Source organism: Heterocephalus glaber, unplaced genomic scaffold (assembly GCF_053883595.1).
Source record: "Heterocephalus glaber isolate CG9 unplaced genomic scaffold, H.glaber_assembly_v1.0 deba00000546, whole genome shotgun sequence".
Taxonomy (NCBI): domain Eukaryota; kingdom Metazoa; phylum Chordata; class Mammalia; order Rodentia; family Bathyergidae; genus Heterocephalus; species Heterocephalus glaber.
In genome coordinates this window covers 14885880-14894858 of record NW_028258147.1, presented here as the reverse complement: position 1 = coordinate 14894858, position 8979 = coordinate 14885880, and the positions used below count along the sequence as shown (strand labels likewise).

Below are 8979 nucleotides of genomic sequence, written 5' to 3'. Positions count from 1 at the left end.
AGCCATTTGATAATTACTCAATTTTGATTATAGATCTAAGGTATAAAGAATGTTTTACAATAAGGAGTTTTGAAATAGTTTCTACTATCAAAATTAATGTTTAGTAAAATAAATTCATGATGAATAATCAAGAGTGCATACTGAGTGACTGATGGAATTGAAGCATAAAAATTATGCTTCCCTCAAGAAGGAGGGAACATTTGAGAAATGTTATTTAATTTCTCTGGCAAGCATTCCAGAGTTCATATAATATGGTCATACTTATCATTAAGATGTTCAGTTCTTCTGAACTACTTGGGTTATAGTTGCTGCTCTGAACCCTCAATTCTGTAGTCCACTTTCTGAAAATCTTTGCATTTACTAGACAATACAGCATTTATGCTTGGCCAAACACATGTCCCTCAGCATCTATTTAGAGGCTTTGGAATATCCATTCCAACTTATTGGTGGCTGGGCCATAAAAGTATTACATATGTTTGATATAAGCCCTGAAGGAAATATGAATTGCCTGTTTTGTCAACATGAAAGAATATATTTGCAGGGATGAAAGGGTGATATAATAATCATAAGTGTTTGCTTGCTTATTTGTTTTTTTCCATTTAGCTTTCCTTTGGCAAAGCCTAACTTATCTGACCCAATTTCTAGGCATCATTAAACCTTTGCTCCATAATCAGTGCCAACATAGAGATTTAACTTCCATTACCATTGCCAACATTCATTTCAGTACCCATTTCTTTGGTTATGTTGGGAAATCATGACACTGTGTTTCTGTTCTTTCAATGGTCCTTTCCACTCTTCCTCCAGTCAAAGAGGAAGAGGATGTATAACATGTAGGGCTGAAGTGGTGCTCTCCAGCCAGTATTATGGTTCTTTTTAGTAGATTTGTGATCAGAGAGCCTTGGGATCTCATTATTTTCTGTACAAATTCCATCACTTAGCTTCGTGAGACAACCTTCCTTTGGAACTATGTTTGATGGCTCAAGAAATGGTAGAAATCAACCTTCCTCATTGATGGTTACTTTCATAGCTCTTAAAACTGATCATTTTTACTCTCTTTTCAAATTAAGTTCACTGGAATTAAGACAATGATTGAGATAAAACCTTCTCTGCTCTAAGACATCCCAAAAACATCCTTTCAGTTCCAACATGTTAAATATCACTGTCTTCCAGGATGTTAATAAAGCCTTTTGGGGTGCTATCTAGGTGTGAGATAACATTCAAGAGGAAAACCACAACTCCCACCACAGGGGCTGACTATAAGGAAGTACTTCCTTTTTTCCTTACTACATTTAAGATTTTCATTTTAGTTATTATTCTCAATTGTTCCATCCTAGTCAAAACCACACCCAAAATAATTATGAGTTTATATTTCCCATGAAAAAGTACAGAGTGAACAAAATGGCATCATCATTTCTTTATACATTTTGAGAGAAAAAATATATTTCTGATTTAATTTCCCCTATTTGAAATTCAGTACTTTGTTGCCTCTCTCTTCTCTGAGATAAAAGAGCTTCAGGTGAGAAGTGATTGAACACCAATGTGACATATGAAACTTTCCCTTTTCCACTCAGCACTAAAGGAAATATTTGTCTTCTACTTAGCTAACAGGTCTTTTCTTTAAAACTTGCTGAACTTGTTTTTGAATTTAGTAATTTCATTGCAAATCTTAACAGGGATGCTTTAGATTTTCATCTCTTTCATTCCTTAGAGGAAAGAAATAAAACAGAACAATGCAAAAGTCCCCAAGCTTACAGGATATACAAGGAGAATGAAAAAAGTTTCTTTGTTCATAAATTAATCATTTAAAAACTAGTACTGGCATATTAAATTATTGCTTTTCAGTAAATACCAACTACAAATCACTTATTAGATGGAGACATATTGTATAAACTACCAATATAATTTTGCTTCCTCTGATTACAATATATGAAGCATAAATAAAAATGATTATTTATCATTAACAGATAATAACAGTTTAGAATTTCAATAGTAGAACTAGTTCATTGTGCTAATTCAAATTGAGATATATGGCATAGCCAAGTTTTCTATACCCTGAAAATACTTCAATTCTACTTGAAAATATCCTTCTGTGAATCCACCCAAGCAGTAAGAGGTAGAGGTATACATAGTTCAGTATAAGAATATTTTAAATTGTTTCATCTACTCAGCAAAATTATTCCATTGAAGCTAAATAAATAGTCATCAAATTACTACCCAGAATAATCAGCAGCTGCTTCTATTTAAGGCTGCCATATGCATCTCTGCTGTCCCCTCCCTACTCCACCAGATTAACCCAGGATTAATTTCAAGAACTCATTCTTCCTGCAGGGCAATGGGAGGTGATGGAATGGGGAGCAGCTGCCTTTTTGGATCCATTTTTTCCTTTCCAGTTATTTTCCTTCCTTTTCTTTCTGTTCCCAGTCTCTCCCTTCCTTTATGTTATCTCAATTTGTTCTCAAATGACTTTTAAAAGTACCTCTCTAACCCAGAACTCCAGACTCTACTATGTAACCTGCTGTAGGATACTGGAAACTTAATGAGTACAAAGTGGAACCGACATAGAAGGAATATCACACCACTTCCTAGTAGGTGGTGAACAGCATCACCATTTATTCAAACCATTATTTTTTCAACCAGAAGCCTAGATTTTATCCTTGATTCCTTTTTTTCCCTTATTTCTATACTATGTTTACTCTCTATCAATTCTATTGCAAAATTGGCTTCAAATATATCTTCTTCTATCTCTATTGCTATCAATCAGCCTAGTCAAGAAAACTGTCATCTTTCCAATGGACTACTTCCACAGGCTTTTTGAATTTAGTAATTTCTTCAGCAAAGCCCAGCTTATTCTGTCCTATTTGTATTTGATTCCCTCAATCCATTCACCATAAAAAGTAGAGTGCTATCTATAAAAGAGAAATAAAATCAGGCAATTCATATTCTTTTTTTTTTTTCAGTTTAGCACCCTTTGCTTGTGATCTCAGCTGTTGTCGTGGCTGCTGTGCATCAGCCTGTTCTCAAAACATAACATGGTCTTCCATTCCTCTCTTCCAGGACAGAAGGGTCTTCCAGGTGACACACCAATAGAACAAAGGACTCTGATAATGCCAGCTTCAATGATGGTGCCATCCAGAGAGGGAGAGGGTCATGGCACATTTAACCATGGCTTCCAGAGGTTTTGAAAAAGGAGCCTTTGGGGGCCCAGCCTGCCTGGCATTCTGATGCTGTCAGTGTGAGTTTTGTATTCCACAATGGTGTTGGGAGGTAGGTTAAGCATGCACTGAAGCATGTCCCGGATTCAGGCTGTGGTTGCTCGGTCACTGGCAGCCTTATTCCACATGGAAATGATGTCCTCCTGGAAGCAGACAGAGACCACAGCCTCACAGATCTCCTCCCCAACCATGAGCTGTTCCCCCAGCACAGCCAGGATGAGATTTTCCCAGCACCGGGAGGCCAAGCCCTTTGGTAGCTGAATGATCCACTTGCCACCATTTTTATTTGCATTATCCTCCCACATGGGTTTAATTCTTTCTTTGAAGACATGGAAGTCGCTGTGTCCTGTCAGGTCCCCAGGATGTACCATGTGGCTATAAAACCTTCAGAACTGCTCCACAGAGGCAAAAGTGCTGATCTGCTTGATATTCTGTTCATAGCTCTGGGAGCTATTTACTTATTTAGTTTTTCCCAATAAACAGTTTTTATTTATTTTATGTTATCCCATCTAATCCTCCCATCTACCATATGCAATAGCTATTATTGTTCCCATTTTGCAGATAAAGAAACTGAGGTTTCTGGTGATAAATTTGCCCAAGGTTGTGTGCTTTGAAATGACAAAGCCAACTCAGAGGCTGAAGAATTTACTCTGTTTCAAATAACTAGAAGGTGGATCTAGGTACTTTTTAATTTTTAGTTCATTTTACTATGCTACTATCCAATATTTAAAGGAACAGTGGTTGAAGGAATACTGTTCATAGTCTCCAAATTAAAACAGACCAGGAAATACACACACACACTCATACACCCTCACCCACATTCACACACACAAATATGAATACTCATATTGTAGAAATTACCAAAATGTTAGGGTTAGGGTTAGGGTTAGGGTTAGGGTTAGGGGTTAGGAGACTATGATGGGCAAACAGGAGAGAAGTAAAATTAAGAATAATTTTTTATTTTCCAAATGCACTTTTAAAAATAAGTTTCTACTAGAGAATCAGAGCTATTACAAAAGCATCATGAAGGATTTCAGATGGGTATGGTTTCATATTCCCTCCCTTGATAGTTATTTTATACTTGTATGAAAGACCAGTTTTGAATGGGCTTTGAATATGAGGGGGGAAAGATTAGCAGTAATTTCACTACATACATCCCTTTTCACTTTCATGAATTTGTCATACATCTTCTTTCTGATGCTTGACTTCGTTTCCTTCCTAGCAATAGTCAGCATTTAGAGAAAGATGTGTTCAGTTATTCTGCTTGAAATTGACTTATTTCATTTCCCAGAATTTTTAGAAAGAAGAGTACCATTTTGTTTGTTTTATACAGCAGATGACAAGTCTCTTTAAAAGAAATAGAAGCACAGTGCTTTTGAAATACAATGCTGTTAGTTTGGATTTCTTTATATATATATATATATATAATATTCACACAATTATCTGATATTTGTCTTCATTAATAAAGCTGTTAGTTTATTCACCAAAAAAAGTAGGTATCTACCATGATCAGAAAATCATAATAAAATTTTAAATAGGCCTAAATATAAAATTCATAAATAAATTAAATATTTGACCTCTTTAGATAAATTTATAACTAATTTTCATTACGTTCATAGTTTTATTAATTCCTTTTATTTTTATTAATTTCATAGATTATTTAATATGAATTAGTCAAAAGGCTTTATACCACTGAGATTAGAAACTATATTCTTCTAAGAGATTTTCCTGCTGTAATACATCATTAAATCTTCCTATTAATTCCAAAGCCACCCTCTATACTATCCATACTTAAACTGCATTTTTATGTCTTCATAGAAATTAATGATAAGGTCTAGCATACCATTGCCATATAAGTGACGAACTCTTCTCAGAGGCATATGATTTTTCCATAGTTGTGAATTCCCTAGATCTCCGTACATAATGTTGCCTCTGAAGTCGCTGCAACATAAATTCAGCTTCCCTCTGCCAACTTATTGGCGTCTCCACACAGTAGGCCTAAAACTGAGCTGTAGGAGGCTTAGCAAGTGCTCTCACTGCGGCTCCCACATCACACTAGGTGAGACGCATTCCGAAGGTGAATCGGATCTCACAGTCACTTATCCATCCACGTTCCTCCTTAAAGAGAAACTCCATTGTTCCTTGCCTCAGTTTGTAGCAATGTCTTATAAGCACCCTGTAAATATTCTTTTCAAGCTAAAAAAATTAATTTCTCCCAAATAATAATATAATTTAAAAGTTAGTTTTACTCAATCAAAATCTATACCATAAAATGTATAATTAACCCCTGTAGACAATTTAAAGTAGGTTAATCAACATATAATTTGTGCCTAAAAAATCAGTTTCCTCTAGGCCAAACTAGAAAAAATTCAATGAAATGGTTTATCAACTGGAAAATTTTGACTTCTGGAACACTAAAAAGAAGATATCAGCAAAGTGTATTTGGGAGAATAGTCAAGGGTTTGATTCCAGTGATTGGTACTCTGTGGAGCTGGAATCAATTTTCTTCTGATATTCATTAGAATCCATCATTATTATTCTATTCTAAAGGTCTCTTCAGATATATAAAGATTCATTTAAAAATACTAAATTTCACTAAGTCTATCAATGCAAGATTTATCTTTTTCCTTTTGATATGGCTTTCTAAAAATTTTTATTTTACACTTCTTGCATTCAAATCTTGTTAGCATCTTTGATTTCCCCTACTTCCTATCCTTTCCATGTTAGATCATCTTATTTGATTATTTGAATATTATTTAGATTTGAGACAATATAAACTACCTCTTTCAGAATTTAATCAACCACAACAATATGCAATAGATAACCTTATTACAGGTTCTTCAAAAGAGTTTCAAAATCAGATACTTTGTCTTGAATAATCACGGTGAGGAGGTAGTGGAGAGAAGCACCCACCGGCCATGTTGAACGAAAGGAACACCTAGGCTCATGACTGGTGATTGAAAGGAACCCTAAAGAATTCAGTCGGCAACCTAAAATCTGTATGGACAATGTAGGGCAAAAACTCTTCTCACTGCAATGGGGTATAAAGGTATGTGATTTCTGGGAGACTGCAGGAGGATTCGACTCAATGAAGTCTGAAATTGGAGTTCTTGCAGGGTATCGTTTACACTAGGCAGACCATTGCCTAACTTTGCGGAAGAGTCTTTGGAGCCTCTGTTTGGCAGCCAGCCATGATTCACTGCAGCAGCATGTTAACAAGGCAGCTGGTCCTTCACACACACACACGCACACCCAACCAAACCCTCTGCAAGAAATTAACCCTTTCTTACCCGACAACATAAAGTATTTTCTCACTACCAGTAAGAAACACATGTATTATTTATTCATTGAGAACCATTTGTGAAACAAATCTTTTCAGATAATTCTTCTAAGCTTTATAACAACTCTATAATGTAAATGTTATTTTCCAGCTAGAAAAGTGAGAGGTTAAATATCTTGCCAGAGTCATCAAAACTAGTAAAAGGCTGACCTGGAATTCAAAACAAGGTCTCCCTGGCCCTCAGGCCATCTTGCTATTGATAACTAGTTCTCTACTCAAGCATTCTAGCAAAGGGGCACAAGCTCTTTTGTATATGTGCTGCCGAAGAGAGCACAGCACAAGCTCTACTGAAGGGTAAACTTAAAAGAAGCCTTTAGGACTTTAGGAAAATTATATCATTAAAGTTACAAGCCTATCTTTGTTACTACCAACTGACTTGCTTGGAACTATAGGAACCTATGATTATCATTCAGTGTATGTTTTAATCTCAATATATTGTGTTTAAAATATTCAGTTCTTAAATAATTTATTTTTATAAAGCACTAAATGATAGAAATTTCAAAACTGAAAGGAATTGCTAATAATGCAGTCAGAGCATAATATGTTAGAGGTCAATTGCTGATCTCCCAAGAGCCATCCTGGTCTGGCACTATATTTGCTAATGCCCATTGCTAAATCTACACCTTGGAATTGTTTTTGATATCAAAGACTTGGTTTGTCTACACACTAAAATGTGTTATATTAAATAATAATTTTTAAACTAGGTATGATGCCACATGCCTGCAGTCCCAGCACATGGTAAGCTGAGGCAGAGGATCGTCTCAAGTTTGGGACCAGCCTGGGCTACACAGTGAGATTAAGTCTGAAAAAACAAAAGAGAGAGTTTTGCTTTCTCCAGATAGGTTTTTAGTGGAAAGGAAAATATGAATAGATTGTTAGTTTCTAAAAATATTCAATTTATTAAAATTATAAGTAAAAAATTAAAATTTAAAAATAATTTCCTATTTTTAAAACCTTATTATTTCATTTATAGAAATAGAAAATGTTCAGCCACTTTAAAAGATACCTTTAATTATTATCTAGAACAAATTATAAATCTTATTAACTAAATTCTTTTTAATATTTTAAACTATATTAATATTTTTAACATTCAATTTTTCTATGTATGCATAAGTTATCTAATAAGTTTTCTCAAGGAAATACTTAACTTCTTAAAGAATATTTATAAAATTAATAATTGAAACTTTTAAACTAATTTCCTTTAAATTTTGTTAAATGTTGAAAGTCTGCATACAACTTAAATATTTTCAATCTAGATGAACAATGCTAAATAAATTCTCAATTATGTATCTTTAAATGGTGATACAAGCTTGACCTATTATTTTAACAGGTTAGAGTCTTTCATACAATGGAGACACTTGATATAGTGAACATGTATACATTCATTAATGTAAAACTTCTTTTTTACATTTTGATTCTCTTAAACATTTCTATAATTAATTCTAATTCTTTCTAGTTATGAAAAATGCATTTCCACAAAGGAGTATATCATCTCACAGAATTTTAAGGATTATATCCCCACATAAGTTTTAGATCTGCTTTCTCAGCTTCTCAGTTCTGAAGATAGTTGTGGGACAGAACTGGATCCTGTCTGTGACACCAATGGAACACACTGAGGCCTGCAGATTGAATGCACTATGAACTTCATAAGTGAAAGAGGAAAACTTCCTGTGGCTCATATCAATTAGAAGTGAGTCATACATTACCTAATTTTCAAGTCAGTTTAGAGTCTGTAATTTGCATCCAGCTGGCCGTACCTCTCATTTTATTTTTTCTAGCTTTATACTAAAATGTATTCCCACCTAACATATTTGACTATAATGCAATCCTACATTTTCTCACATTAATTCAACTACTATACAACTCTTCCTGATATTGAAAGCACCTTGGGTTAAACTGTGAAATCTCTTGGAACTTTGACTGTTTAGATCACAAGTTTCAGGATCATTCTATGGACACACATCTATTATGGGCAGATGCACATTAACTAGGCTCACAAATGTAAAGAATCAAAACAAAATGATAATGTATTGATTTACAGGGAGGAATAAAGTGCTAAGCAGGCCAGGTACTTAAAATCTTCTAGTACAGACATTATTTCCTATAAACAAGCCTTGTAAAGAAGAAAGTCAATATCCAAAGGCTGTTTGATGAGTATGAAATTAGAGCAAAAAGAGTTAGGTATGTGATTTGGAGAATTAATGATATTAGCATAAGACAATCTGTATCTGCCAGGATTTAAAGGAACTCAACAGCATCCCTTTCTTCTCCACTAAATTTTATACAAATAAGAGACAAATAGGAAGTCACAGTGAAAACCAAATGTATCCATCCACCCTCTGGTAAGGCTCATTTCTAAGAGAGGGTAAACTGTGCTCCTACTATGAGAGAGCACTCCATACAGTGTGTGTGTTTGTGTTTGTGTGT

The 8979-nt window shown here is 34.5% G+C and overlaps 1 pseudogene; it reads right to left on the bottom strand.

Moving 5' to 3' along the window:
* Positions 1–2163: 2163 nt before the first annotated feature.
* LOC147829630 (eukaryotic translation initiation factor 4E type 2 pseudogene) lies at positions 2164–5348 on the bottom strand (annotated as a pseudogene).
* Positions 5349–8979: the final 3631 nt, after the last annotated feature.